The sequence below is a fragment of the Oncorhynchus tshawytscha genome, linkage group LG02, assembly GCF_018296145.1.
Source record: "Oncorhynchus tshawytscha isolate Ot180627B linkage group LG02, Otsh_v2.0, whole genome shotgun sequence".
Lineage (NCBI taxonomy): Eukaryota > Metazoa > Chordata > Actinopteri > Salmoniformes > Salmonidae > Oncorhynchus > Oncorhynchus tshawytscha.
In genome coordinates this window covers 38,616,844-38,625,646 of record NC_056430.1, presented here as the reverse complement: position 1 = coordinate 38,625,646, position 8,803 = coordinate 38,616,844, and the positions used below count along the sequence as shown (strand labels likewise).

General features: G+C 42.2%; 1 protein-coding gene across 2 annotated transcripts in view; it reads left to right on the top strand.

The window, feature by feature from the left end:
* Positions 1–400: 400 nt before the first annotated feature.
* inavab (innate immunity activator b) overlaps positions 401–8,803 on the top strand; it is a 46,763-nt gene continuing 38,360 nt past the window's right edge. Inside the window, exon 1 of one of the 2 annotated variants that reach the window (XM_042298235.1) lies at positions 401–545. The gene's annotated coding sequence lies outside the window, so the exon portion shown is untranslated. The remainder of the gene's footprint in view (positions 546–8,803) is intronic. The other variant, XM_042298249.1, reaches the window with a different exon arrangement.

Sequence of the window (8,803 nt, the reverse complement as noted above, 5' to 3'; positions counted from 1 at the left end):
CCACACACAGTCACCGTACATTTGTGGGTATAACTTTACCACATAGTCGCCACTCTATTCTATATATTTGGAATATATGTGAAACCAACTGCTGGCATTAATTACACTGAGGATCTGATCACTGTCGGTAAATTGCACTTTGATGCGATTGAGAGTCGAAGTTCTTAAGAAAAAAATCTAAAGGAATGGGATATCCCAATAGTTTGGAGATTTGGGGGTGCATTCAGTTTGTTTTTAACTTCTTCTTGTATATTAATTTGGTATTTTAAAAGTATTAAATTATATTAAAATACCATTTTATTAAAGCATATCCGTTGTAGGGGAGATAGTTTAACTTATGCAAAAGACAGTAAACTCACTCAAAGTGTCGCCCCTACTTTCCTGGATTTACCATGGCCCATTCCCGTTGCGACGTCCCTCTTCAGAGTACGTAAGAAGCAATACTTCTACAATTTCTGGAAAACGTGGATGAATGTTGATATGGACATGCAAATAAATTGTTCTACGCCCTACACAATTGGATATTTGACATTTTGCATAAGAAGGTATGGTTGCTACTTTCCTTTTCGAAGTAAACAAACAACTTTACCATCGCATTAAACAATGTGTTTTTTTTACGAGAGTAGCGCAAGTTTTAGCCATAGCACAATGCTAGACCAAGTTCAGCAGACCTTGACTATAATAATGATGCAAAATTATTGTAAGCGTTTTCATAATATCCTTTACTTTTTATGCAATAATGTATAGGCCAACATTTCCATGCAGCAGTGTTTTTGTTTTATTTGTACTTTACCACTGCCTAACTCCAACTTTTGTTAAGCCACTGGAAAAATTAAGTGTTTACACTTGAATCAAAAGTGAAAAGTTATGGACAGAATACTTTCTTACTTAGGTGGTTCCGTGAAGATAACTTTGCAGATGAATGAATGAATAATTGAATGGTAAATGTTAATCCTCCATGGAACGTTGTCATGGAGGATATAGTAGGGCAATTCCACCGTAACAGTGACGCCGATACTCCGATTTTTTTTCCCTTTTAAAGGCCCAGTGCAGTCAAAATTGTGTGTTCCTTGTGACTTTTTTGTTGTATTTTTATCATATTGTACAACAGCTGATGTAACGAACACTGTAAACATGTGGAAATGGTTTTATCAGTAGCTAGGATTCCATCCAATGGGTAACATATTTTCATGTGAATATTCTAAAATCAGCATAAAGATAATATGCTAATTTTCCAAACTGACTTGTTGCGATTAAAATCAGTATGATGACAATGCACACAATGTACTTTTTCGCATAAGTTTTCATGTACTGAATACAAAACTGAAGTTCAATGTGATACCATCGCATTTTCAACTCTACGAATAGTTTTGTCAAGCTGTGTGCCTACACTGGTCTTGTATAACAAAAAGATCTTCTTCTCACAGACTTTATTTTCGGCCTTCATCCAAAAACCCTACAAAAACGTTATTCATTTTCTCCTATAGGCTTTGTCCAACGAGCCATGGCGGGTTAGTGCATACAAAGACTCCATTACTATTGCTCTCTCTAACTGGGCCCAAAATCTGTCTTCTCCAGCAGGTGGCGTTTAAAAAAAAAATTGCTCACCAAGCAATGAGTTTTTGGTTGGAGGACAATGTGTGTAGCATTTGGAAAACAACAAATATATATACAGACGTATTTGATCAAAAATAAGTTGCATAATGATTAATTTGTTATGACTGTACTGATATAAGTAGGACACGTGACATCCCGGTAACTTTGAGAAAAACACTATATCGGAGTCGTCACTAGTTACCACAGCCACAAAGTCATGTGATTTTTAAACCTGTCGCAGTGCTAACCTTATGCCTCATTGTAAATTAACCACCAAAATCACGTTTTAGCTTTTATACATTTTATGTTATAGCCAATTTGGGCTTTGTGGCAATTGTTGTGCCTGCTGGTCACACGGAAACCAGTATCGCGATTCTCGTTAGTAGGCAACAAAACACAAAGCGGATTTAATGTATTTAGGAATTCAGCCCTAGTGTTGCAAACAATGTTGTCGTCCAGAGTCACATTTATTTTCCCAACTATATTCTCCATACCAAAGTTTAATTTTTTAACCCCCTTTTTTCGTCGTATCCAATTGGTAGTAGTTACAGTCTTGTCTCATTGCTGCAACTCCTATAAGGACTCGGGAGAAGCGAAGGCGATGTGGAAGGTCGAGAGCCATGCGTCCTCCGAAACACAACCCAACCAAGCCTCACCTGCTACACTGCACCCGGCATCGCTGTTGCGCAAAGGGACAAAGATATCCCTGCTGGCCAAACCCTCCCTAAACTGGACGACGCGGGGCCAATTGTGCGCCACACCATGGGCCTCCCGGTCGCGGCAGGCTGCTACAGAGCCTGGGCTCGAACCCAGAATCACTGGTGGCACAGCTAGGACTGTGCCACATAGTACCTTAGACCACTGCGCCAGGTGTTTTTTTAAAGGAAAACTTTATATAACCTCAAATCAAATTGTATTAGTCACGTGCCTAATACAACAGTGAAATGCTTACTTACAAGCCCCTAACCAACAATAAAGTTAACCAACAATAAAGTAGAGTTATTAAAGTGACTATGCATAGATGACAACAGAGAGTAGCAGTGGTGTAACGAGGGGGTGAGACTAGATGTTCAGGACTCTTATGGCTTGGGGGTGGAAGCTGTTTAGAAGCCTCTTGGACCTACACTTGGTGCTCTGGTATCGCTTGCCGTGTGGTAGCAGAGAGAACAGTCTATGACTAGGGTGGCTGGAGTCTTTGAACATGTTTAGGTCCTTCATCTGACACCGCCTGGTATAGAGGTCCTGGATGGCAGGAAGCTTGGCCCCAGTGATGTACTCGTGGGTTCGCACTACCCTCTGTGGTGCCTTGCGGTCGGAGGCCGAGCCGTTGCCATACCAGGCAGTGATGCAACCAGTCAGGATGCTCTCGATGATGCAGCTGTAGAACCTTTTGAGGATCTGAGGACCCATGCCAAATCTTCCCAGTCTCCTGAGGGGGAATAGGTTTGCCGTGCCCTCTCCATGACTGTCTTGGTGTGCTTAGACCATGTTAGTTTGTTGGTGACGTGGACACCAAGGAACTTGAAGCTCTCAACCTGCTCCACTGCAGCCCCGTCGATGACAATGGGGGTGTGTTTGGTCCTCCCTTTCCTGTAGTCCACAATCATCTCCTTTGTCTTGATCACGTTGAGGGAGAGGTTGTTGTCCTGGCACCACACGGCCAGGTCTCTGACCTCCTCCCTATAGGCTGTCTCGTCGTTGTCGGTGATCAGGCCTACCACTGTTGTGTCATCGGCAAATTTAATGATGGTGTTGGAGTCGTGCCAGGCCATGCAGTCATAAGTGAACAGGGAGTACAGGAAAGGACTGAGCACACACCCCTGAGGGGCCCCTGTGTTGAGGATCAGCGTGGCGGATGTGTTGTTACCTACCCTTACCACCTGGGGGCGTCCCGTCAGGAAGTCCAGGATTCAGTTGGAGAGGGAGGTGTTTAGTCCCAGGGTCCTTAGCTTATTGATGAGCTTTGAGGGCACTATGGTGTTGAACGCTGAGCTGTAGTCAATGAATAGCATTCTCACAGGTGTTATTTTTGTACAGGTGGGAAAGGGCAGTGTGAAGTGCAATAGAGATTGCATCATCTGTGGCTCTGTTGTGGTGGTATGCAAATTGGAGTGGGTCTAGGGTTTCTGGGATGATGGTGTTGATGTGAGCCATGACCATCCTTTCAAAGCATTTCATGGCTGCAGACGTGAGTGCTACCGGTCGGTAGTCATTTAGGCAGGTTACCTTAGTGTTCTTGGGCACAGGGACTATGGTGGTCTGCTTAAAACATGTTGCTATTACAGACTCGGACAGGGAGAGGTTGAAAATGTCAGTGAAGACACTTGCCAGTTGGTCAGCTTATGCTCGCAGTACACGTCCTGGTAATCTGTCTGGCCCTGCGGCCTTGTGAATTTTGACCTGTTTAAAGGTCTTACTCACATCGGCTGCAGAGAGCATGATTACACAGTCTTCCGGGAACAGCTGGTGCTCTCTTGCGTGTTTGTGTTATTTTCCTCGAAGCGAGCATAGAAGTAGTTTAGCTCATCTGGTAGGCTCGTGTCACTGGGCAGCTCTCGGTTGTGCTTCCCTTTGTAGTCTGTAATGGTGTGCAAGCCCTGCCACGTCCAACGAGCGTCAGAGCCGGTGTAGTACGATTCAATCTTAGTCCTGTATTGACGCTTTGCGTTTTTGATGGTTCGTTGGAGGGCATAGCGGGATTTCTTATAAGCTTCCGGGTTAGAGTCCTGCTCCTTGAAAGCGGCAGCGGGTTAGAGTCCTGCTCCTTTTGCTCAGTGCGGATGCTGCGTGTAATCCATGGCTTCTAGTTGGGGTATGTATGTACAGTCACTAGAGGATTATGATTTTTCAACGCCAATACCGACTATTGGAGGACCAAAAAAAGCCGATAACGATTAATCGGACGATTTTACGTTTATTTTATTTGTAATAATGACAATTCCAACAATACTGCATGAACACTTATTTAAACTTAATATAATACATCAATAAAATCAATTTAGCCTCAAATAAATAATGAAACATGTTCAATTTGGTTTAAATAATGCAAAAACAAAGTGTTGGAGAAGAAAGTAAAAGTGCAATATGTGCCATGTAAGAAAGCTAACATTTGAGTTGCTTGCTCAGGACATGAGAACATATGAAAGCTGGTGGTTCCTTTTAACATGAGTCTTCAATATTCCCAGGTAAGAAGTTGTAGTTATTATAGGACTATTTCTCTCTACCATTTGTATTTCATTTACCTTTGGCTATTGGATGTTCTAATTGGCACTTTAGTATTACCAGTGTAACAGTATAGCTTCCGTCCCTCTCCTCGCTCCTACCTGGGCTCGATCGAGGAACACATCGACAACAGCTACCCTCGAAGCAGCGTTACCCATGCAGAGCAAGGGGAACAACTACTCCAAGTCTCAGAGCGAGTGACGTTTGAAAAGCTGTTTGAAAAGTTAGCGTGCACCCTGCTAACTAGCTAGCCATTTCACATCGGTTACACCAGCCTAATCTCGGGAGTTGATAGGCTTGAAGTCATAAACAGCAGAGCAGCTGCCAAAACGCACGAATGTGCTGTTTGAATGAATGCTTACGAGCTTGCTGGTGCCCACCATCGCTCAGTCAGACTGTATCAAATCATAGACTTAATTATAACATAATAACAAACAGAAATATGAGCCTTATGTCATTTTAATATTGTCGAATCTGGAAACTATCATCTCGAAAACAAGACGTTTATTCTTTCAGTGAAATACAGCACTGTTCCGTATTTCATCTAATGGGTGGCATCCATCAGTCTAAATATTCCTGTTACATTGCACAACCTTCAATGTTATGTCATAATTATGAAAATTCTGGAAAATTAGTTCTCAATGAGCCAGGCTACCCAAACTGTTGCATATACCCTGACTCTGCATGCAATGAACGCAAGAGAAGTGACACAATTTCACCTGGTTAATATTGCTTGTTAACCTGGATTTCTTTTAGCTAAATATGCAGGTTTAAAAATATATACTTCAGTGTATTGATTTTAAGAAAGGCATTGATGGTTATTGTTAGGTACAGTCGTGTAACGATTGCTTTTTAGCAAATGAGCTTTTGTTAAATCATCCCCCGTTTGGCGAAGTTGGCTGTCTTTGTTAGGAAGAAATATTCTTCACACAGTTCGCAACGAGCCAGGCGGCCCAAACTGCTGCATACACCCTGACTCTGTTGCAAGAGAAGTGACACAAAGAACTTATTGTTAGCAGGCAATATTAACTAAATATGCAGGTTTAAAATATACAGTGGGGCAAAAAAGTATTTAGTCAGCTACCAATTGTGCAAGTTCTCCCACTTAAAAAGATGAGAGGCCTGTAATTTTCATCATAGGTACACTTCAACTATGACAGACAAAATGAGAAAAAAAAATCCAGAAAATCACATTGTAGGATTTTTTAATGAATTTATTTGCAAATTATGGTGGAAAATAAGTATTTGGTCACCTACAAACAAGCAAGATTTCTGGCTCTCACAGACCTGTAACTTCTTCTTTAAGAGGCTCCTCTGTCCTCCACTAGTTACCTGTATTAATGGCACCTGTTTGAACTTGTTATCAGTATAAAAGACACCTGTCCACAACCTCAAACAGTCACACTCCAAATTCCACTATGGCCAAGACCAAAGAGCTGTCAAAGGACACCAGAAACAAAATTGTAGACCTGCACCAGGCTGGGAAGACTGAATCTGCAATAGGTAAACAGCTTGGTTTGAAGAAATCAACTGTGGGAGCAATTATTAGGAAATGGAAGAGATACAAGACCACTGATAATCTCCCTCGATCTGGGGTTCCACGCAAGATCTCACCCCGTGGGTTCAAAATGATCACAAGAACGGTGAGCAAAAATCCCAGAACCACACGGGGGGACCTAGTGAATGACCTGCAGAGAGCTGGGACCAAAGTAACAAAGCCTACCATCAGTAACACACTACGCCGCCAGGGACTCAAATCCTGCAGTGCCAGACGTGTCCCCCATGCTGTACATGTCAAGGCCCGTCTGAAGTTTGCTAGAAAGCATTTGGATGATCCAGAAGAAGATTGGGAGAATGTCATATGGTCAGATGAAACCAAAATATAACTTTTTGGTAAAAACTCAACTCGTTGTGTTTGGAGGACAAAGAATTCTGAGTTGCATCCAAAGAACACCATACCTACTGTGAAGCATGGGGGTGGAAACATCATGGTTTGGGGCTGTTTTTCTGCAAAGGGACCAGGACGACTGATCCGTGTAAAGGAAAGAATGAATGGGGCCATGTATCGTGAGATTTTGAGTGAAAACCTCCTTCCATCAGCAAGGGCATTGAAGATGAAACGTGGCTGGGTCTTTCAGCATGACAATGATCCCAAACACACCGCCCGGGCAACGAAGGAGTGGCATTTCAAGGTCCTGGAGTGGCCTAGCCAGTCTCCAGATCTTAACCCATAGAAAATCTTTGGAGGGAGTTGAAAGTCCGTGTTGCCCAGCAACAGCCCCAAAACATCACTGCTCTAGAGGGGATCTGCATGGAGGAATGTGCCAAAATACCAGCAACAGTGTGTGAAAACCTTGTGAAGACTTACAGAAAACGTTTGACCTCTGTCATTGCCAACAAAGGGTATATAACAAAGTATTGAAATAAACTTTTGTTATTGACCAAATACTTATTTTCCACCATAATTTGCAAATAAATTCATTAAAAATCCTACAATGTGATTTTCTGGAGAAAAAAAATCTAATTTTGTCTGTCATAGTGTACCTATGAGGAAAATTACAGGCCTCATCTTTTTAAGTGGGAGAACTTGCACAATTGGTGGCTGACTAAATACTTTTTTGCCCCACTGTATAATTGTGTATTGATTTTAAGAAAGGCATCGATGTTTATGGTTAGGTACCTTTTTCGCGAATGCATCGATTATATGCAACGCAGGACACGCTAGATAAACTAGTAATATCATCAACCATGTGTGGTTAACTAGTGATTATGATTGATTGATTGATTGTTTTTTATAAGATAAGTTTAATGCTAGCTAGCAACTTACCGTGGCTTCTTACTGAATTCGCATAACAGGCAGGCTAGGCTCCTTGTGGAGTGCAATGAGAGGCAGGTGGTTAGAGCATTGGACTAGGTAACCGTAAGGTTGCAAGATTGAGCTGACAAGGTAAAAATTTGTCGTTCTGCCCCTGAACAAGGCCGTTAACCCACCGTTCCTAGGCCGTCATTGACAATAAGAATGTGTTCTTAACTGACTTGCCTAGTTAAATAAAATAAAAAATAAAAAATCTAATCGGTGTCCAAAAATACTGATTTCTGATTGTTATGAAAACTTGAAATCAGCCCTAGTTAATCAGCCATTCTGATTAATCGGTCGACCTCTAACAGTCACTGTGGGGATGACGTCATCAATGCACTTATTGATGAAGCCCATGACTGATGTGGTGTACTCCTCAATGCCATCGGTGGAATCCTGGAACATATTCCAGTCTGTGCTAGCAAAACAGTCCTGTAGTTTAGCATCTGCTTCCTCTGACCACTTTTTAAAAATTGATCTAGTCACTGGTGTATCCTGCTTTAATTTTGGCTTGTAAGCAGGAATCAGGAGGATAGAATTATGGTCAGATTTGCAAAATGGAGGGCGAGGGAGAACTTTGTATGCGTCTCTGTGTGGGGAGTATAAGTGGTGCTGAGTTCTTTTTCCTCTGGTTGAACATTTAACATGCTGATAGAAATTTGGTTAAACAGATTTAATTTTCCCTGCATTAAAGTCCCTGGCTACTAGGAGCGCCACCTCTGGGTGAGCGTTTCCTTGTTTGCTTATGGCGGAATACAGCTCATTCAATGCTGTCTTAGTGCCAGCCTCTAGCTGTGGTGGTATGTAAACATGTACAAAGAATACAGATGAAAACTCTCTCAATAGGTAGTGTGGTCTACAGCTTATCATGAGATACTCTACCTCAGGCGAACAATACCTCGAGACTTCCTTAGATATCGTGCACCAGCTGTTGTTTACAAGAATACATAGACCGCCGGTTGTTGTCTTACCAGAGGCCGCTGTTCTATTCTACCGGTACATCGTATAACCAACCAGCTGTATGTTGATGTTGTCATTGTTCAGCCACGGCTCTGTGAAGCATACTGTGTTCGTTTTTAATGTCCCATTGGGAGTTTAATCTTCAGCATACTCATCGATTTTATTGTC